Here is a 22,477-nt window from a genome sequence, read left to right on the forward strand (position 1 = left end):
GACAAAAACCGACTCAGCCTGGGCATTAGTTTATATTAAAGAATTACTGTTACTTTTATTGGTTGTGATAATGGCATATTTAAATTTTTTTCACCTGCTAGATATGTACAATTAAGTCTTTATGAAGGAATGAGAAAATGTTTGGGACCTGCTTTAAAGTACTCGAGGGGGAAAAGTGAAAGTGGAAAAAAAAGATGAAACAAGAACGAGGAAGTTGATGTTGCAGCTGGATGATGAATGCGGATTCATCGCATTATTTATGTGTGCTTGAAAATCTTCCATAATAAAAGGTACTTTACAAAGAGGTCAGGCTGCAGGAGAGTATAAGTTTATTTAGGTGAGAAGAAATAGATTATATAAATGAGTGTACATCCACACATTCACAAAGAAAATGTCTACACCGCACACACTATAAACTATCAACAGTCATTTCTGGGATTAGGAGGGCTGGGGAACTTTGCAGGTGGGGGTCAGAGGTCCTCCCTGTTTATAATACTGACATTTTTACCTGTATTCTAAAGTCAGACAATAACAATGCCCTTAAAAAACTTTTTCCCTGATGTTTCACTTCCCAAACCTGAGAGTTCTGAGCTGAAGTCCTGGCTCCACACTGACCAGCCGTGTAAAGGCCTGTGAGTAAAAGCCTTGATGGCTTGAGTATCTCACCAGAAAAATGAAAATGTCACACCTCCTACAGGCTGCTAAGGTGGCCGTATGAGATAACACAGTGACTTGTAGGAGCCACCAAGGTAGGAGGGGGCTGCTGCTGTGGGGAGATGCACATACACCCACTGCCCCCAACTCACTGCCCTCTCCATTCACTGGCCCTACAAGGCTCCACACAGCACATTTCCTACAGAGGCCTAAGGGGACAATCGGGGTCATGGCAGGTGGCAGGGTAGGAATGGCCAGGGGACAGTGACAGGTCACCTCAGAGTTTGCAGGGAATAGCAGTCCTGCAGCAGGCCAGGCACTGGGACAGGCCGGCATGTGCCGACTCTAGGTAGACCGTATCACTTTCTTTCTAATTCTTAGCAGACTGATCACGTGGTCCCTACCTAAGCTCTAGAGCTTCATCCCAGTAGGCACTCAAATATTTGCTGAGTGAGCGGGTACAGACACACATAACTGGTTTCAGTCAACTCCCAGGCCGGCCGCTCACACAAGCTCTCTCTGCAACGTACCCTGGGCCCCATCCCCAGAGCCTCCTCTCCCCACCTCCTGCCTTCCCTCAGGCACAGGAGCCTCACTGCACCAGGCCCTTCCCCGGGTCCATTCACTGAGCACCTGCAGAACACGATGTGGACAGAGCCTCTGGGACACTGGTCTAGAGAACAGAGGGCCCTGTCAGCTCAGGAACCAGATAGAGTAGAGAGGAAGTAGACCCCGGGCATATGTGCGCTGCCATCCTGCTGAAAGCTGGCCTGGTCCCCGGAAGGCCTCGATTTAGACCTGACCACAGAGGAGCCCTGCAGCAGTCCATTGTGTGCCCTTGTCCCTACCCCTACCGTTCTTCACTCCTGATCTGAACGCACTTTCCAGTTTTCAAAGCACATTCACATCTACTACCACTTCTGACTCTCACTCCACTTTACAGAGGACATCAGGCCAGAGATGTCAGAGGACCTGCCCAAGGTCAGGCCACTACACGTGTAATAATTCTGTGCCCGATTCTGACTTTCCAACACATCAGCACTCTTTTCACTCTTACCTGTTGCCCCTTTGACATGCAGCATTACAAAATTAAACATCTGGTCTTTGCTTTTCCTCAAATGTATTCCTCTAACTTTTTTGTTCTTTGCAGTGATTGCAAAGCAAACTCACCCTTCATCCATCTATGCCTGAGACCAAAGGATCTCTACTCCAACTACAATGGAGGCCTGGTGCTACCACCTGGGGTGACAGAGTCATAAAGAAGAGTAAGACCATGCTGAGTCCCTGGAGTCTAGAATAGGAGCTAATTATAATAATCTTTAACAAGGAGCTCCATCAAACTTGCCTGTTTTTCCTAAACACGGCAGCCCCCCAGAGATCTGGTTCCTAGACTCCCTCAGTGATTTAAACAGGATCTGGAACTGGATGGTGGGATCTTTGATCTTCATTGTAGGATCTTTAGTTGTAGCATGTGGGATCTAATTCCCTGACCAGGGACTGAACCCGGGTTCCCTGCATTGGGAGTGAGAAGTCTTAGCCACTGGACTATCAGGTAAGTCCCAAGAATGTGTATTTTAAATAAGTGTCCCCACAGTCCACTCCAGATGATTCTGATGAAGTGTTCTGGAAAATCAGCTCTCAAATAGTAGAACTCTACCAGAATGCAGTTTGGAAAGACAATAACCTCAAGGCTTGTCCTTCAGAATGCCCAACCCCAGCTACAGCCCACAGGGACCACGGAGAAGTCAGGTCAACTCAGGGGGCAGGCAGAGGCAGGGACAAGTCTGCCTCAGACCAGCCAGCACCTGGACCATCCGTGACAAAGCTGATCATTTAAAGAACAAGTTCATACCTTGCTCTGAAAAACATCTCTAAATCTGAGATGTCCAAGGCACCACACATAGTGCTGGGACTAAGGCAGGTTTGTAATACTCCATGATCCCTTAGGAACACCAAGCCTGGCAGCTGGAGTGGACTGACTGAGCATCCTCACTCCTACGACCTTCCCAGAGCTGGCCTGGCTTACCTCACAGGATCGAAGCAGAAGAGAGAAAGCAAGAGTTGCATATCCCTGAAGGAACTACCAGGGAATGTGAGCTCGTGAAGAAATCTCTTTGCAGTACTCTTGTGTTCAGTTCTCAGGTCCTAGAGAAAACTGCAGGAATGCATAATCTTCCTTTCCTGCCCCTTTAACTCTAAGAATTCCTTGACCAGAGTGTACAGAGACATCTGGAAACGTTGGTTCTAACTATGAAGATTACAGATTTGGATGATAAATAACTAGCATGATGTGAGAGGTGATCCCGCAGAGGTCTTGTTTCTATGGGCAGACACGTGTTCACAAAGAAGTCTTCTGTCAGGAACAGTGGCGAGCCCCAGCCTGTCTTCACGGATCATCAGGCTGCTGCTGGACACACAGGCAGAGAGGGGACCCACATTCTAAGAATGTCGACATCATACTCACAGAAGGTTAGAGTGGGAGGAAATCTAAGTAAGAGGGTGATTGAACTCGGAACACACAGAAACCAGGCCCTAAAATTTTGGCGTCTACGTGAAGTTTTGGTCCCACAGTTAGCTCACAGAGGCCCAGCCCTCAAATACAGGGCCAAGGGCATGAGTGGGCTTTCAGGCCCAGAAGGACAGAGGAGGCTAAGCAACTGGCCTCTTTTCCTTAGGGCTGCACGGGTCCTTTTCTTGGGTATCGCTAATCTATCTGTCCACCCAATCCCATACCAACCATCAAAGATTTATTAATGATCCTATTTGCCAGGCATTCAAGGCATAAATAAAAAAGGGTTTCAGTCTAAAGGGAGATACAGGCAAGTGAACCAACAGGCAGCCCAGTGTGCTGACAGTGGTGTGTACAGAGCGCCCGAGGGCAGGGCTTACTGGTGACACAAGACAAGTGGACAACTCAATTTGCCAAGTTCAGCATGGCTGGAGCCCAGAGCTCATGTGGGGGTAGCAGGGCAGCAAGGTCTGCAGCCGAAGCAGGAAGGAAAGCGTGGAAATCCTTGTGCCCTTCAGTCCTGGCCTGTCAGGCTGACATGCCCAGCTGAGCCACCTAACCCAGACCCACCTCACCTTCCAAAGGCTTCCATGATCCCAATGTCTCTTCCTTTCCCCACCCAGCTCCATCCCCTGGCTAAACTAAACTGGTAGATTCACACGACAGATTATAAGACCACTAAAAATTACCCTTCTATGAGGATTTTGGTTATGTGGGAATTTTTCTATATAGCATAAAGTAAAAAAAAAAAAAAAAGCAAAATAGAAAATTATATACCAAACTGAACATACTGTATGATATTAACAGGTTAAAAGATACAGAAAAAAAGTGGAAGGGGCCCAAATGTTATCTGTAGTGTCTCTGGATAATGGAACCATGGGCAAATTTTTAAAGCTGCTTTTACACTTAACTGTACTTCCCACTTTTTCCATAGTAAGTACTACATTATTAAGACACAGAAAAATATGGGAAAATGTTAAATGTCCCAGAATTTCAGATCTTAGTACAGGACAAAAAGGAAAGCAATCTGATTAAAGATATCTATACTAACTTGTAATGATCCTTAGCATAATAATTATTTCAGACATTTCACATTTTGAAATTTTATTGATTTATATTTTTAATGAGTAACACTCATGTGGCTGAATTCAAAAGGCACAAAATGATCAGACTGAAAAGTCTCTCTCATCCATGCAACCTAGTCATCCTGTTCTTGGCCTTGGAGACCAATGGTTCTAGACTACATCTTTAAGACATATTCCAGCTTAGAACTGCTGGGTCAAAGGGTATCTAAAATTTGTAATTTTGTACCAACGCCTTTGAAAAAGGATGTGCAAATTTTTACTCCCATGAAAAATACACAAGAGTGTTTGTTACTCCCATCTTTGCCAACAGTATACACGTTTTCAAAAGAGAACGCATCCTAAGTCTCATGGGGAAAATAGGGTAATTTTGGCAGTTTGGGAAGATATTTTAAATTCACTAATTCATTTGCTAATTAACTATTAAAACCCATTATATCCCATGCACTAGACCAGGCCTTATAGGTAACAATTTCCAAACATAACACGTATTTGAGTGGAAATTCTAGGCTCAGCTGCTTCAACTTTCTCACATTGTCTTCAATTATTTGTTTTTCGGTGGGTTTTTTTTTTTCAGTTATTATTATTGTTTTTTTTTTCTTTTCTTTTCTTTTTCCTTTTTGTGTTTGTGGCTGCGCTGCGTGGCATGCAAGATTTTAGTTTCTCGACCAGGGATCAAACCCACGCTTCCTGCAGTGGAAGCACAGAATCCCAACCAGGGGACCACCGGGGAAGTCCTATCTTCCATCATTTCTAAATCAAAAGTGTTTTAGCTTGTTTGGCATCAAGTGTCAATGACTTTTCTTAAAGCTTACCAGGTTTCATAGGCAAGGATGGGGTAGGATTCAGATAACCCCAGCACAAACTTTCAAGGACCAAAAGGCTGCCTTCTGTCATTCCTTATACCACTGTCTTAAAATGTTCTTTAACTTTTTATGGGCTTTTGTCCTTAAAAATCATCATGGCACAGAGGAATATGATGGCTCTGGGTTCAAATCTCAGATCCACCACTTACTCTGTGACCTCGCGCATTACCTTCTCAGGCCTTTTTTACCCATCTGTTAAAATGGGGCAATTACCTTCCTCACAGGGTAGTTGGAGGGATTAAAGAGATAAAACAATGAGGGCTGGCACAGAGTTAATACCCCTCCACTGAGGTTTCACAGAGCACACTGAAGGTGTAACTACTTCTTCACACTCCCCACGGATCTATGCAGTCAGCAGATATTTATTTGATTAATTTGCTGAATGAATGAGTCAAAACTTCCCTTTCTGAATGAGCATTGTTCCTTGAAGGCATTGTAGATGAGACAGCAGAACTGTGTATGAGCAAATCCAGACCAAGACACGATTTTTGACCTGGGCAAAATCAGATTTCCCCCAACAGTGTTACGGTCAGGAGGGAACTGTTGTATCTATTACCACTATGAGTAACATCAGCTGACACTGTGCTCAGCCCTTTACACAAACTGTCTCATCCAATCTTCACAACCTGCCTTCGAGGTAAACACTCCCTACCATACACAGCACCCCCTGCGATGTCAGATTGAGGTGCAGAGTAGTTAGGTCATTTGCCCATGGTCACAGAGCCAGTCAGAGGCAGTTTTCAACTCCCAAGCCAATGTGCTCAATTAAGTACCTCAATGATTCATTTGTATGTCCTCTCAAGTCCAGACCCAGACCCTAAGTGCCTTAGCACAGGGCTAGACACCTCAAGAGCACCTCATAAATGCATGTAGGTTGATGGATCTGATGCCCAGGAGTACTTTGAACTGTACAACTCAAGATGAATCAATGTAGCCAACTAAAGCCGTAGAAAATCAGTGTTCTAAAAGTACAAGACATTCTTCAGGGATGTTTTTCAGAACTGGAAATGTTACATAACTGTTTTAGAGTAATTTTTTTCTTAAGCATTGTCCAAAACTCTTCAACAGATATAAGGGAAAAAAAAAAGATTATGGATATGGGACCATAGAAAGTTCAGGTTTCCCTAGATTAGTACCGATCTGTATTAGAGATAACACTACTCACACAGAGGATCAATTATTCACTGAACTGTCTTGCTTACTCCAGTTAAACACTCCCAGAGTCACATGCACAGTACGTGACAGACAATATACATTCAATAAATATGTCAATAAACAAAAGGGAATTTGACAATTTCAGTTCAAATCAACATAACTGGATAAAACATTGTATCAAAGAAAGATCTTCAGAGTGGACAGGTCCTAGGCAAGCATGGTGAATTTTTAGTATAATACAGTGAGAGGAACAACCTAGAGCCAGAGGGCCTAGTCCAGCTCTCAGCTGGCCCTCTCAGCTAGGCCAGGGTCCTCACCTGCAGATGGGGTGATTGTGTGTGCCCTTGCTTTGTCATCCAAAACCTTTTCAAAGTGAGAGTTCAGCTTTTGTTTTCATGTGGCCAGTGAATTGTTATTCAATTCAGAGTCTACAAAATCTCATTAATTCAAATTTTATCTGAAGCTGAGGACCTCTGAAAAACTCTAAAGACAGAACATCAAGAAAATGAATAAGGTCAACAAGATTTAACTAGGTAACAACAAAACTGTCTAAGAGTTTTAATAACGTCAGCATATACTTGACAAAAACAATGATCCCACTTCTCCTAAGGTCCTAAGGAGGACCATCAGGAGAGCATGCATAAAACAGATCAGGGGAGTTCCCTGTCTAGTGGTTAGGATTTGGCACTTTCACTGCTGTGGCCTGGGTTCAATCCCTGGCCAAGGAACTGAGATCCCACAAGCCATAAGGCCAAAGCGGGGGGAAAAAAAAGACATTATCAACAGAGTAAGAAAGCAACTTACAGAGTGGGAGAAAATATCTGCCAGTCACGTATCTGAGGGATCAATATACTGAGTACATATAGAACTCCTAAAACTCAACAGCAAAAAAATGAACAATCTAATCCAAAAATGGGCAGAGGACTTCAAAAGACATTTCCCCAAAGAACATATACGAATGGCCAATAACAACATGAGAAGATGCTCAACATCACTAATTATGTGGGAAATGCAAATCAAAGTATGACATGCCATCTCATACCCATTAGGATGGCTACTGTCAAAGAAAACAAAAGAAAACAGAAGAGCACAAGAGCTGGCGAGGAGGTGGGGAACCGGAGCCTTGTGCGCTTTTGGTGGAATGTAACACGGTTCAGCTGCTGCGGGAAACTGTCTGACGGTTTCTGCATTCTGCAAAATGTCTAGTAGGAGCACAAATTACTTTCACAATTAGAATTACTGGTGTGCGGATTTCCCTGGCAGTCCGGAGATTAAGACTCCACCTTCCAATGCAGGGGCTGCAGGCTTGATCCCTGGTTGGGGAGCTAAGTTCCCAAATGCCTTTGACCAAAAAATTTAAAAGAGCCAAAACATAAAATAGAAGCAATACTGTAACAAATTTTCAATAAAGACTTAAAAAATGGACCTTAAAAAAATTTTTTTTAATTAAAAAAAAAAAAAAGAATAATTACTGGTGTGTTTTCCAGTCTAGTGAGAGCTGAATGCTTTGGAGTCCAGAGATGTATGAGGGCACTGGTAGCTCTGCCAACTCAGGTAGCAGCCCAAGGCCATCACCAGTCCTGACTTTGCCAACTACCTCTGACTCCTCAAGTCCCTGCCTGTGATCAGACAAACACAAGAGTAGCTCCTGAATGACAGCATCTCCTAGTGTTCTTATCATGTCTGGGGTGAGGCCGAGGTACCCCTTTCACTGGACGTGGCCATCCCAGCTCTGCACAGTCAGCAGTGGTTGGGCTGAACCAAGCTCTGAGTGGTCAGCAGTTTCAAATGGCAACTTACTCTGAACTTCACGCTCAGTCACTCAGTTGTGTCCGACTCTTTGGTAACCCCATGAGCTGTAGCCCATCAGGCTACCCTGTCCATGGGATTTTTCAGGCAAGAATACTGAAGTGGGTTGCCATTTTCTCCTCCAGGAGATCTTCCCAACCCAGGGATGGAACCCGTGTCTGCTGCACTGGCAGGAGAATTCTTCACCGCTAAGCCATTGGGAAGCCCTTTCAACATGTCCAAATCCAACTGCATTCAGATCAGGGCGTTACTGGCATTGCCTCAGATTTTGCAGTTCAGCTCATGCTGAATTACTTCAAGGGGCTTCAGGGGATCTGCACACTCTGAATATTTACATGCAAAATTGTACATGATGACAAGTAACTCAATTACAAAAGGGCTAAGGGTCTGAATAGACATTTCTCCAAAGAAGATGCAAGGATGTCCAATATGCACGTGAAAAGTTATTCAACATCACGTCTTAGGGAAATGGGAAATGCAAATAAAACTACAATGAGATGCCACACCACACCCACTAGAGTGGAAAAAATAATAAAATAATAAAGGACAATAACAAGTGTCGAACAGGGCGTGGACAAAATGGACTTCTCATACATTGCTAGTGAAAATATGAAATGGTGAGGTGCTGTGGAAAGCAGTTAGGCAGGTCCTCAAAAGGTTAAAAACAGAGTTGCCATATGACCTAGCCATTCCACTCCTAGGTATACACATCTAAAAGAACTCAAAATATGTTCACACAAACTTTGCACATGAATGTTCAGAGCAGCATGTCGTAACAACTAAAAGGCAGAAATAACTTACATGTTAATCAACTGACAACTAACCAAACAGTGCGTCCACGCAGTGGAATATTACTCAGCCATGGAAGGAACGCAGTACTGACACATGCTATGATGTGGATGAACCCTAAACACTATGCTTAATCAAAGAAGCCAGAGACAAAAGGCCACATACTATGTGATTCCAGATTAGTGGCTGTCAGGGGATGGGAAGAGGGAAGAGGAGGGAGAAACTGCTAACATGTACGGGGATTCTTCTTGGGATGATGAAGATACTCTGGAATTCAAACAGCAGTGAAGGCTGCATAACTTTGGGAACATTCACACATTAAAATGGTGAATTTCATAATATGTGAATTTTATCCCACCCTCTCAAAAACTTTGAGAAACATCTACAAAATAATCGGCCACCTCTCTTCAAAAATTTACAGTCAGGCTTCCCTGGTGCCTCAGTGGTAAAGAATCTACTTGCCAATGCAGGAGGCACTGCACTGATCCAGGAAGAGCACAGATGCCAAGAAGTAATTAAACGTCTGCACCACAGCTACTGAGCCTGCACTCTAGAGTCTGCAAGCTGCAACTACTGAACCCACTTGCCCCAACCACTCCAGCCTGAATGCCTAGAGCCAGTGCTTTGCAACAGGAGAAGCCACCACAATGAGAAGCCCACACACCACAACTGGAGAGTAGCCCCCACGCTCTGCAACTAGAGAAAAGTCCACACAGCAATGAAGACCCAGAACAGCCAAAATGTAATGAATGAATAAATAAAGTCATCTTTTTAAAAAAAGTTTACATTCATGAAAGCCAAAAAAGACTGAGCAACTGTCTCAGATTGAACAGACTAAGAAGACTTGATACTAAATGCAATGTGGGAAACTAGATTGGATCCTGGAACAGAAAAAGGATATCAGTGAAACAAATGGCAAAACTTGAATAAAGCCTATAGTTAGTAGTACGGTATTTATCCTAAATTTATCAGATAATTTTATTATGGTTATGTAAATGTTAACATTAGGGACAGCTGGGTTAAGAGTATGCTTGAACTTTATGCGTTATTTTTGGAAGTCTAAAATCATTTCAAAAGAAAAAGAAAAAAAAGTATATGGAGCAGGTCAGCGGTTGGCAAATTTTTTTCTGAAAAGCACTGTATAGTAAATACTTTAGATTTAGCAGATGATATGGTTTTTGGAGCAATTACTCTACTTTGCTGCCAAAAACAGTATGTAAATTAACAGATGTGGCTGTGTTCCAATAAAGCTTTATTGATAGAAATAGATTTGATTTTCTTTTAATTTTCACATATCAAAAAATATTCTTCCTCTTTGGATGTAATCTACACCATTAAAAAATGTAAAAACCATTCCCAGCTCACAGGCCACACAAAAACAGGCAGTGGGGTCAGATTTGGGCCCCAGGCCAAAGACTGCAGACTCCTGCTCCAGGTCAGAATCTGCCAGTGTGCTTCCATTACCCAACCCCCCCCCCAAAAAAAAAGTGCTTCACATCAATTAAGTTTGGCAACACTAGATTAAACAAGGTTAGGCACATTTCTTATCGACGTCTCAGTGCCTTTGACAAGATACTACACGCTGAGAAGCTCTAAGAAGGGGTACTCATACATAGCTTTTTCCAAACTTACTTTAACCACAGAATATTTTTTTCAGAGGCTTCTCTTCAGACTAGCAGCCTGAAGAACACATTATGGAAATCCTGATTAAGGTACTTTTTTAAAAGGAAAACTTCAGATTGAAAAGTTTTAAAGACACCACCAAATTAAAACCATTTTACTCAGCACCTGGATAACATCTGAATAAGCACTTCACAACTTTAAAAAAAAAATTCTAGGAAACACAAAAAAGGGAGGAAGAATAAACACAAGCACGAAGTCTTGGCTCAAATCTAACCTTTTTTTGGCAAAGGCATGTCAGCAGGATTGGGTCATAATATGGAACCTCTGTTCCATTGGGCAACCTAAACATTCTAACTGGTTTTTAAAAAGGGATCTGCTTGGAGTTTTGTAAATCACAAAATAAGGAGCTATGATGTTTTATTAGAAAACTAAAGACACGCTAGAAGCATTATCTGCAGACTACGGCTGAGAATGAACTGGCAAGTCAAGTCCATCAAAGGACTGGTTTTAATGCTGAAGTTAGCCAACAGATTGCAAAAATTCTCTCAGTAGACACATCATCTATAACAACACACTGCTAGAGAGAGGAAGGAGAAGGCAATGGCACCCCACTCCAGTACTCTTGCCTGGAAAATCCCATGGATGAGGAGCCTGGTAGGCTGCAGTCCATGGGGTCGCTAAGAGTCCGGCACGACTGAGCAACTTCACTTTCACTTTTCACTTTCATGCATTGGAGAAGAAAATGGCAACCCACTCCAGTATTCTTGCCTGGAGAATCCCAGGGACAGAGGAGCCTAGTGGGCTGCCATCTATGGGGTCGCGCAGAGTCGGACACAACTGAATCGACTTAGCAGCAGGAGCAGAGGAAGAGGAATTTATGTCCCGGGGCTGGGGGGAGGCTGGCCTGAACAACCTCAAGGGGATCTTTCAGACACAGGCTCCTCAACTCTGAGTCCAAAGAGTTTACTGGGTTTTCCTCATCAATCACAAAGTCTTCAGATTCATTTCCAAGTTGTTCTAGGAAAATAAGCTCCAAACCGAGGGGGTGGGGACCCTGCTTTGTTATTCATTCAACAAACATTAATGGCCCTGATCAGATGGGGCATTCCCAAGTCCTTGAAAAGGATGGTACACAGAACAAGGAAGAGATTACATAAATTCAGACCCACTGGCCTCACTTTTAGGAGATGTAGGCTGGGGAGACATAGATGTTAAAAAAAGAGGGCAGAAAAAAAGAAGTCAGCACCAGAGAAGACTTAAAAAAAGACTTAGAATTAGCCACTTTAAAGTTGAAAAGGACTTTCATCTAAAAACTCCTGCGACAGGAAGTACACCACCTCTGGAGGCAATCCATTCCATTGCTGGTCCCCTGTGACCACCCTTAAGTTCTTTAATTAAAATCTTGTCTTCCTGTAGAATCCACCTATTGGTCCTAGTTCCTGCCTCTTTCAACAGCAAAGATGAAGTGGAAGCTCTTTTCACCATAACATTGTTTTCGATGACAGTTCCCTTCCATTGCTCTCTTTTCTCGGCTAAACACCACCGCACCCTCTTCCAAAGATACTGAAGGAGTTCCAGTTGCTCAAAGCAAAGAATGGATTTCTAGAACCCACAGCAAGAAAGCACGTACCATCAGTGGGTTTCAAACATGGGTATGCAGAGGACCCCCGAGGAGTATGTTCAAAATGCGGTTTCCCCGGTTCCGACCCAGATTCTAAATCAGAGCTCTTATTTAAGTCCTGTACTGGGAAGTATGCACCCCACGGCATTTCAAAGCACAGGCTGTGAGAACCGTATTTAGAGAAACACTGCCCTGTTTCACAAGTGAGGAACAGACCTGGTACGCGGAAAGGACTCGGCACGGAAAGCATGACTGGCTGCTGGCGGCGAAGTCTCCAACTCTGGTCCTTCACTCCCAAGCCAACTCTATTCAGCCCGCTGCCCGGCCTCGGCCTCTCCACTGGGGGCAAACTCATTAAAAGCACCCCCCACGTGAGAAGCGGCCTCGACTGGGAGTCTGAGTGAGTTCCTGACTGGAGGGGAGAGTTTGTGGGAGCCTTCTCTCTACTTAGCCCTCAGTTTCCCCAAACTGTAATTGCTGGACAGAAGACCACAACATAATCCTGAACTCCCTCCTGGGACGAAGGGCCTGGGCCAGAGTCGGGCTTGAAGTCTTTGCGCTTCTGGGCTCAAGTGTCCAAGTCCGTGGGCCCGGTGAGGGCGGAAACCGATCCCCGTCCCTCAACCTGGGCGGCCCCGAGCTGACCCCCCACCCAACCCCTATGTACCTGCCTCTGCTCAGTTAACGCCGCCAAGGCCGCCCCAGCCTGTCAGCCCGTCGGTCGCTCAGCCAGTCTCTTACCTGGGTTAGTCTATCCGGCCGGACCTCGGAGCGCTTCTACGCGGACTCTGGTCAGCTGACGCCAAGCCGCCGCTTTCCGAGGAACTTCCGGCCCAAACCGGAAGAGGTTGGTCCATTGCGCTGTGCTCCGGGCCAGATCCTGGGCTCTAAGGTTCCGCCTGCCGGGAGGAAGGGAAAAAACACAAGGACTGTCTGGAAGCCTTTGAGAAAGCCAAGGTGTGACCATGGAAAGGGTCAGACAAGCTTGGAACATTTTGGAACGGAATGTCTAAGGATGATGGGAATCAGACTGACAAGAATATGTCAAAGGACCCATGAGCTAACTTGAAGATCCCACTGGCCAAATTGGGGCAATATGAGCAAAATACATGATGAGAGTAACAGAGTATAACCGATTGACTAAAATGGTAACCCAATGAGTCTTTACTGATATAAATAAAGAAGTGATCAAATAAATGGGGGAAGAGGGAAAATTCTTCTTTTTAGTAGACTGTGTGTGTGAGAGAGAGAGCGCACGCCATGTTGGACTCTTTGTGAATCCATGAACTGTAGCCCACCAGGCTCCTCTGTCCATGGAATTTTTCAAGACATAAATACTGGAGCGGGCTTGCTATTTCCTACTCCACAGGATCTTCCCGACCCCAGGGATGGAACCTATGTCTCTTGCCTCTGCTGCATTGGCAGGTGGATTCTTTACCACTGCGCCACCTGGGAAACCCTTTAGTAGAATGCTGACTAACAAATATGATGGAGTTAGAAAACCAGTTCAGTTTAGTTCAGTCGCTCAGTCGTGTCCGACTCTTTGTGACCCCATGAATCGCAGCACGCCAGGCCTCCCTGTCCATCACCAACTCCCGGAGTTCACTCAGACTCAAGTCCATTGAGTCAGTGATGCCATCCAGCCATCTCAACCTCTGTCGTCCCCTTCTCCTCCTGCCCCCAATCCCTCCCAGCATCAGAGTCTTTTCCAATGAGTCAACTCTTTGCATGAGGTGGCCAAAGTATTGGAGTTTCAGCTTTAGCATCATTCCTTCCAAAGAAATCCCAGGGCTCATCTCCTTCAGAATGGACTGGTTGGATCTCCTTGCAGTCCAAGGGACTCTCAAGAGTCTTCTCCAACACCACAGTTCAAAAGCATCAATTCTTCGGTGCTCAGCCTTCTTCACAGTCCAACTCTCACATCCATACATGACCACTGGAAAAACCATAGCCTTGACTAGACGAACCTTTGTTGGCAAAGTAATGTCTCTGCTTTTGAATATGCTATCTAGGTTGGTCATAAGTTTCCTTCCAAGGAGTAAACGTCTTTTAATTTCATGGCTGCAATCACCATCTGCAGTGATTTTGGAGCCAAAAAATAAAGTCTGCCACTGTTTCCACTGTTTCCCCATCTATTTCCCATGAAGTGATGGGACCCGATGCCATGATCTTCATTTTCTGAATGTTGAGCTTTAAGCCAACTTTTTCACTCTCCACTTTCACTTTCATCAAGAGGCTTTTGAGTTCATCTTCACTTTCTGCCATAAGGGTGGTGTCATCTGCATATCTGAGGTTATTGATATTTGTCCCGGCAATCTTGATTCCAGCTTGTGTTTCTTCCAGTAATGGATGGTAAACCTGGAGGAACAGGATGGTTACACAGTAAAGGGTCTCCCATAAATTACTTATTGACTACAAAGGGAAAATAAGAATTTTACAGAGGTTAGCCTTGCAGGTGGAGAAGGCAATGGCAACCCACTCCAGTACTCTTGCCTGGAAACTCCCATGGGCAGAGGGGCCTCACAGGCTGCAGCCCGTGGGGTCACGAAGAGTCGGACATGGCTGAGCAACTTCACTTTCACTTTTCACTTTCATGCATCGGAGAAGGAAATGGCAACCCACTCCAGTGTTCTTGCCTGGAGAATCCCAGGGACGGAGGAGCCTAGTAGGCTGCCGTCTCTGGGGTCGCACAGAGTCAGACATGACTGAAGCAACTTAGCAGCAGCAGCAGCCTTGCAGGACAAGTGAATCAAAATGATCAGAGTTAACATCACCAGTTATAGGTCAAGTAAAGATCATGTGTTTCCTGGAAGAGATCAAATTTGAATATGGACGTGGTTTTGCTGTTATTACAAATTGTATCAGTGTTAAAATTTCTACATTTGATAATTGTATTGCTGTTATAAGTTAAGAGAACTCCCCTTTTCTTAGGAAATACTCACTGAATTATTAGGGATAAAAGGGCACAATGTCTCCAACTTAATTTAAAATGATTTAGGAAAAAATGTATAAAATTGAGAGAATAAGCAAATGAGGCAAAATGTAAACAAGTGATGAATCTAGGTGAAGGGTATGTGGAAGTTCCTTACATAATTTTTGCAACTTTTCTTTTAGTTTTAAATATCAACTGAAGAAAGACTCTTGACACCTGGTTCTATGAGGATTGAGTCATTAGCCACCATAGTCTCTGACCTCCAACACACAAAGAAAGGAGTTTGGGGGTGGAGATCAGAAAAAAGGCACTCTGCACTGGGAAAACTGGCAGAACAGGCCTTCAGATGGTTATGTATTTTCAGGAGAAAATTTTAGGAGCCCGACTTCTTGCATATTATTATAGCTAGGAAAATATTTGTCATTAACTGACTTGTGTGTTTTTCGTGACTTTCAGCAAACTTCTATCAAGATGTGTACTTGATTGCATGTAAGTTGTGTCCGACTCTTTGTGGACTGTAGCCCACCAGGCTTCTCTGTCCACGAGATTTCCCAGGCAAGAATACTGGAGTGAGTTGCCATTTCCTTCTCCAGGGAATCTTCCTGACCCAGGGATTGAACCTGCATCTCTCGTATCAGCAGGCAGATTCTTTACCACTGAAACCACCAGGGAAGTCCTGACTGCACACACAATTTTAGATTTATACAGTTTTACAATTTATATATGTGATTTTAGATATAAAGTCACATATATAGCAACCTCCACTATCATTTGGGAGCAGTTCCTCAGAGAAGTTCCTCTAAGAAGCTATCTCCTCCTGGGCTATAGTCCTCAGTAAGTCCTCAATAAAATTGAAACTGACTGCTCCCATACTGTGTGTTTTTATTTCATTTGACAGAAATTATATAAAAATTAAAATTTACCCTCAAAATGAGGGGAGAGCCTGGGTCCTACTAGCCAATTTACTTATTTACGTATCAAACATTTGTGTGCTTGGCATGGTGAAGCAGTAGAAAAGAAGACAAGATCTTTGCTTTCATGCCTAGCAGGTAAAATATTAAACATACAATAACAAAACTAATGGGCTACTTAGCTTCAAAATATTAATAGCAAACATTTACTGAGCTTGCCTAAGCACATTGCACACAATGGTTCATTTGATCCTCACAGCAGTCTTGTGACTGGTTTTGGTCATTACTTCTGCTTTACAAATGGTAAAGAAAAGCTTTTAAAAGCTTATGCAATTTTGTCATTTAATTAACAGTTTTTAGATGACATACTGAAAGATGATAGAGCTGCAGTTTGCACACAGACATTGCTCTCTGGAGTTTTTAACACCCATCTTCATTGTTCCATTAATTCAACAAGTATTTATTTATTAAGTGCCTACTGTTATCCCAGGGACTGTCTTAGCGGTTTGAGTCTGACTAGGAGGTGAAGGCAGTAGATGAAATAAACTCATAAATGAAATTCCTTATCTGCCATCCTTCAAGTTCCTGCAGACACAGGAGATGTTTCTAGTCACATGAACCTGGATTTGAGTTCAGGCTCTGAGAAACAGAAAAGTAGCCCCTGATATCCAGGAGCTAGGCTGACACTCACAGGGAGCCCTTGGTGTTCTCCTGTTCAGCATAAAAGCAAAGCACAGAACATCAACATCAGACAAGGCCACTCCATGACTGTGATGGATCAAGACATGAACAAGACCTTTCCATAATCATGTCTGAATCAGACAAAATGAAGAACATTGTCCAAAGCACAAAAATGACCAAGTATTTCCCTACCATGGCTTACATAGAGATTGCTATTTCTTCATCAATTACAGCTTTAGTCCCTGTCTAGTTCCTTGTTCTAGATAAGATTTACCAAGATACCCAGTCATACACAGCATCTGATCCAAATTAAAACCCTGCTTCCTTATTTAACTATAGTGGATTTACAATATTGTGTTCGTTTAAAATGTACAGTTTTGGATTCTTTTCCATTATAGGTTATTACAAGGTGTTGAATATAGTTCCATGTGCTAAACAGTACATCCTTGTTGTTTATTTTAATTTTTAAACTTTATTTATTTTTTAGCCACACCAAGCAGCTTGTGGGATTTTAGCTCCCCCCTCCACGCCCACAGGAGTCAAGCCTGGTCCCTTGGAAGTGAGAGCACAGATCCTCTATCTATGTTATATATAGTTGTGTCTATCTGTTGATCCCATCCTCCTGATTTATCCCTCTTCCTCCCCTTTCCCCTTTGATAACCATAAGTTTGTTTTCTTCATTTCTAAGTCTGTTTCCATTTTGTTATTAAATGAATCTGTATTATTTGTTTGGATGCTACAAATAAGTGATACCATATAATATTTGTCTTTCTCTCCCTGACTTACTTCATTTAGTATCACAACCTCTAGGTCCATCCATGTTGCTGAAAAATAGCAATGTTTCATTCTTTTTAAAGTCTGAGAGTCCCTTGGACTGCAAGGAGATCCAACCAGTTGATCCTAAAGGAAATCAGTCCTGAATGTTCCTTGGAAGGACTGATGCTGAACCTGAAACTCCAAATACTTTGGCCACCTAATGCAAAGAACTGACTCATTGGAAAAGACCCTGATGCTGGGAAAGATTGAAGGCAGGAGGAGAAGGGGACGACAGAGGATGAGATGGTTGGATGGCATCACCAACTTGACGGACATGAGTTTGAGCAAGCTCTGGGAGTTGGTAATGGACAGTGAGGCCTGGTGTGCTGCAGTCCATGGAGTTGCAAAGAGTCAGACACAACTGAGCAGCTGAACTGAACTGAGCTGAAAGTCTGAATAATATTCCATTTTGTATATGTATGTATATGTATATATGTACATGTCTTTATCCATTCATCTGTTGATGGACATTTAGACTGCTTCCACGTCTTGGCTATTGTAAATAGTGCTACACTGGGGTGTATGTATCTTTTTAAATTAGACTTTATATCTTTTTCAGATACATGTCCAGGAGTGGGATTGATGGATTATGTGGTAATTCCATTTTTAGATTTTTGAGGAATCTCCAAATGGCTTTAAACAGTGGCTGCACCAACTTACATTCCCACCAACAGTGTAAGAGTGTTCCTTTTTCTTCACACCCTCTCCAACATGTATTATTTGTAGTCATTTTTATGATGGCCATTCTGAGTGATGTGATGTCATAATTTATTGCAGTTTTGATTGACATTTCTCTAATAATTAGTGATGTGAAGCAGCTTTCCATGTGTCCATTGGCCATCTGTATGTCTTCTTTGGAGAAATGTCTGTTCAGGTCTCCTATCCATTCCTTGATTGGAAGCCCTGCTTCCTAAAGCCTATCCTCGAATTATCTCTCACAAGCCCAAATCCTAAATGACCTTCCTAAGACTGTGTTACTGAGATGCCCTAGTGTTTCTCAGAGTTCACATCCCCTGCTTTGCTGTAACAAATAATAAACCCAACTTGTTCAGCCAGGGGCGTGTTTCTGCTAATCTCTGATGGGAGAGTGTTCAAAGGTCCCATGCTTACTAGCTGTATGACTTCAGACAGAAGTGTCACCTACAGAAGCCTCCATTTCCTCACCTTTTGAAATGGAAAGATTTAGTCCTACCTCTGGAGAAGGAAATGGCAACCCACTCCAGTGTTCTTGCCTGGAGAATCCCAGGGACGGGAGAGCCTGGTGGGCTGCCGTCTCTGGGGTCGCACAGAGTCGGACACGACTGACGCGACTTAGCAGCAGCAGCAGCAGTCCTACCTCAGAATGTTGTTGTGAGGATACGGAACAGGCTTAGAACTGAGTGACCTCTCAGTGTACTTTAAAAAAATTCCTGTTTGAGAGGCAAACTATTACATATACAATGGATAAACAAAGAAGTCCTATTGTTTTGCACAGGGAACTGTATTCAATATCCTGTTCTAAACTAAAATGGAAAAGAATATGAAAAATATAGCATGTGTGTAATTGAATCACTTTGCTGCACCGCAGAAATTAACACAACACTGTAAACCAGCTACACAAGAATCAAAATAAAATGAAGTAAATTCTTGCTTGACCTGCTACCTCCTTTGAAAAGTCACAGAACCCCATCATTATGAAAAGATACTGAAGCCAACAGCTCCATTTAAGACAAACTTGCTGATTGTATTCCCATTTGTCCTTTCCTTGGGTTCTTGAGTCAGACTGAAGGTGAGAGTTCAACTTTTCCTTTGTCAGAAATGAGGTCATTCTCACGGTCTCGTCTGGAAACATTCCCAAAACTTTAACATTGGGGAAATAGCACTGTTTATTTCTTCATGTTCTTGCTATTAGAAACGTTCCCAAGACATAACAGGATTGGAACTACCAAACTTGGAAGCACTTCAGCTTCAAAAATATATCAAGTAATAGCTTTTCTGCCTAGCACGTGGAGGTACATACAGCCCCCAGAAGCCCCAGTGGTGATGTTTGCATTTATGTTGCTAGGACCTAGCATGGATTTAATAGTATTTGATGTCTACCACAAGCTGTGCTAAGTGAAAAATATTCATTTTAGTGGGGAATAATACAATAAATAGAAATGTTCTGGTTTCTTCTTCTGCTTGCTCTGAGCATCCCCAGAGTTCTTTTTTTTTTTTTTTTTAATGTTTATTTATTTGGTTGTGTCAGGTCTTAGCCATGCAGATCTTTCATTGCAGGGCTCAATAGTTGTTGAGGTGGGGGTGGAGGCGGGGTTCAGTTGCCCCGGAAAATCTTAATTCCCTCACCAGGGTTCCAACCTTCATCCTCTTCATTGAAAAACATATTTTTTACCACTAGACCACCAGGGAAGTCCCCAGAGTTCTTATTTTAATAGCCCTAACCTTCCTCCTTGCCCCACACCTCCTCTCCTCTTGCTCCTCTAAGACAAATACTAACACTCCTATTAATAATGGGTGAAAGCCTTCCTCAGCGATCAATGCAAAGAAATAAAAGAAAACAACAGAATGGGAAAGACTAGAGATCTCTTCAAGAAAATTAGAGATTCCAAGGGGATATTTCATGCAAAGATGGGCTCTATAAAGGACAGAAATGGTATGGACATAACAGAAGCAGAAGATATTAAGAAGAGGTGGCAAGAATACACAGAAGAACTGTACATAAAAGATCTTCATGACCCAGATAATCACAATGGCGTGTTCACTCACCTAGAGCCAGACATCCTGGAATGTGAAGTCAAGTGGGCCTTAGAAAGCATCACTAGGAACAAAGCTAGTGGAGGTGATGGAATTCCGGTTGAGCTATTTCAAATCCTGAAAGATGATGCTGTGAAAGTGCTGCACTCATTATGCCAGCAAATTTGGAAAACTCAGCACTGGCCACAGGACTGGAAAAGGTCAGTTTTCATTCCAATCCCAAAGAAGGGCAATGCTCAACCTACCGCACAATTGCACTCATCTCACACGCTAGTAAAGTAATGCTCAAAATTCTCCAAGCCAGGCTTCAGCAATACGTGAACCGTGAACTTCCTGATGTTCAAGCTGGTTTTAGAAAAGGCAGAGGAACCAGAGATCAAATTGCCAACATCCACTGGATCATGGCAAAAGCAAGAAAGTTCCAGAAAAACATCTATTTCTGCTTTATTGACTATGCCAAAGCCTTTGACTGTGTGGATCACAATAAACTGTGGAAAATTTTGAAAGAGATGGGAATACCAGACCACCTGACCTGCCTCTTGAGAAATTTGTATGCAGGTCAGGAAGCAACAGTTAGAACTGGACATGGAACAACAGACTGGTTCCAAATAGGAAAGGGAGTATGTCAAGGCTGTATATTGTCACGCTGCTTATTTAACTTACATGCAGAATACATCATGAGAAACGCTGGACTGGAAGAAATACAAGCTGGAATCAAGATTGCCGGGAGAAATATCAATAACCTCAGATATGCAGATGACACCACCCTTATGGCAAAAAGTGAAGAGGAACTAACAAGCCTCTTGATGAAGGTGAAAGAGGAGAGTGAAAAAGTTGGCTTAAAGCTCAATATTCAAAAAACGAAGATCATGGCATCTGGTCCCATGAATGAATTAATCATGGCATTCATGGGGTCGAGAAGAGTCGGACACAACTGAGCGACTGAACTGAATGTTTATTAGCCAACATCCAACTTTGCCAACATCCGCTGGATGATCGAAGAAGCAAGAGAGTTCCAGAAAAACATCTATTTCTGCTTTATTGACTATGCCAAAGCCTTTGACTATGTGAAAGTGAAGTCTTTCAGTCGTGTCCGACTCTTTGCGACCCCGTGGACTGTAGCCCACCAGGCTCCTCCGTCCATGGGATTCTCCAGGCAAGAATACTGGAGTGGGTTGCCACTTCCTTCTCCAGGGGATCTTCCCAACCCAGGGATCGAACCCAGGTCTCCCGCATTGGAGGCAGACACTTTAACCTCTGAGCCACCAAGGAAGCCCTTGGATTACAATAAACTGTGGAAAATTCTGAAAGAGATGGGAATACCAGACCACCTGACCTGCCTCTTGAGAAATTTGTATGCAGGTCAGGAAGCAACAGTTAGAACTGGACATGGAACAACAGACTGGTTCCAAATAGGAAAAAGAGTACGTCAATGCTGTATACTGTCACCCTGCTTATTTAACTTATATGCAGAATACATCATGAGAAACGCTGGGCTGGAAGAAGCACAAGCTGGAATCAAGATTGCCGGGAGAAATATCAATAACCTCAGATATGCAGATGACACCACCCTTATGGCAGAAAGTGAAGAGGAACTAACAAACCTCTTGATGAAGGTGAAAGAGGAGAGTGAAAAAGTTGGCTTAAAGCTCAACATTCAGAAAACGAAGATCATGGCATCTGGTCCCATCACTTCATGGGAAATAGATGGGGAAACAGTGGAAACAGTGGCAGACTTTATTTTTTTGGGCTCCCAAATCACTGCACGTGGTGACTGCAGCCATGAAATTAAAAGACGCTTATTCCTTGGAAGGAAAGTTATGACCAACCTAAATAGCATATTCAAAAGCAGAGACATTACTTTGCCAACAAAGGTCCGTCTAGTCAAGGCTATGGTTTTTCCTGTGGTCATGTATGGATGTGAGAGTTGGACTGTGAAGAAAGCTGAGCACCGAAGAATTGATGCCTTTGAACTGTGGTGTTGGAGAAGACTCTTGAGAGTCCCTTGGACTGCAAGGAGATCCAACCAGTCCATTCTGAAGGAGATGAGCCCTGGGATTTCTTTGGAAGGAATGATGCTAAAGCTGAAACTCCAGTATTTTGGCCACCTCATGCAAAGAGTTGACTCATTGGAAAAGACTCTGATGCTGGGAGGGATTGGGGGCAGGAGGAGAAGGGGACGACAGAGGATGAGATGGCTGGATGTCATTACTGACTCGATGGACGTGAGTCTGAGTGAACTCCGGGAGTTGGTGATGGACAGGGAGGCCTGGCGTGCTGCGATTCATGGGGTCAC

At 43.4% G+C, this 22,477-nt stretch overlaps 1 protein-coding gene across 2 annotated transcripts in view; it reads right to left on the reverse strand.

Annotated features, from left to right (window-relative positions):
• The window catches only part of RNF185 (ring finger protein 185), a 30,172-nt gene extending 17,212 nt beyond the window's left edge, over nt 1-12,960 (reverse strand). Inside the window, exon 1 of one of the 2 annotated variants that reach the window (XM_027566266.1) lies at nt 12,850-12,960. The gene's annotated coding sequence lies outside the window, so the exon portion shown is untranslated. Of the gene's footprint in view, nt 1-12,775 lie in introns of both variants that reach the window. The other variant, XM_027566267.1, reaches the window with a different exon arrangement.
• Nucleotides 12,961-22,477: the final 9,517 nt, after the last annotated feature.

This window comes from Bos indicus x Bos taurus, chromosome 17 (genome assembly GCF_003369695.1).
Source record: "Bos indicus x Bos taurus breed Angus x Brahman F1 hybrid chromosome 17, Bos_hybrid_MaternalHap_v2.0, whole genome shotgun sequence".
Classification (NCBI taxonomy): domain Eukaryota; kingdom Metazoa; phylum Chordata; class Mammalia; order Artiodactyla; family Bovidae; genus Bos; species Bos indicus x Bos taurus.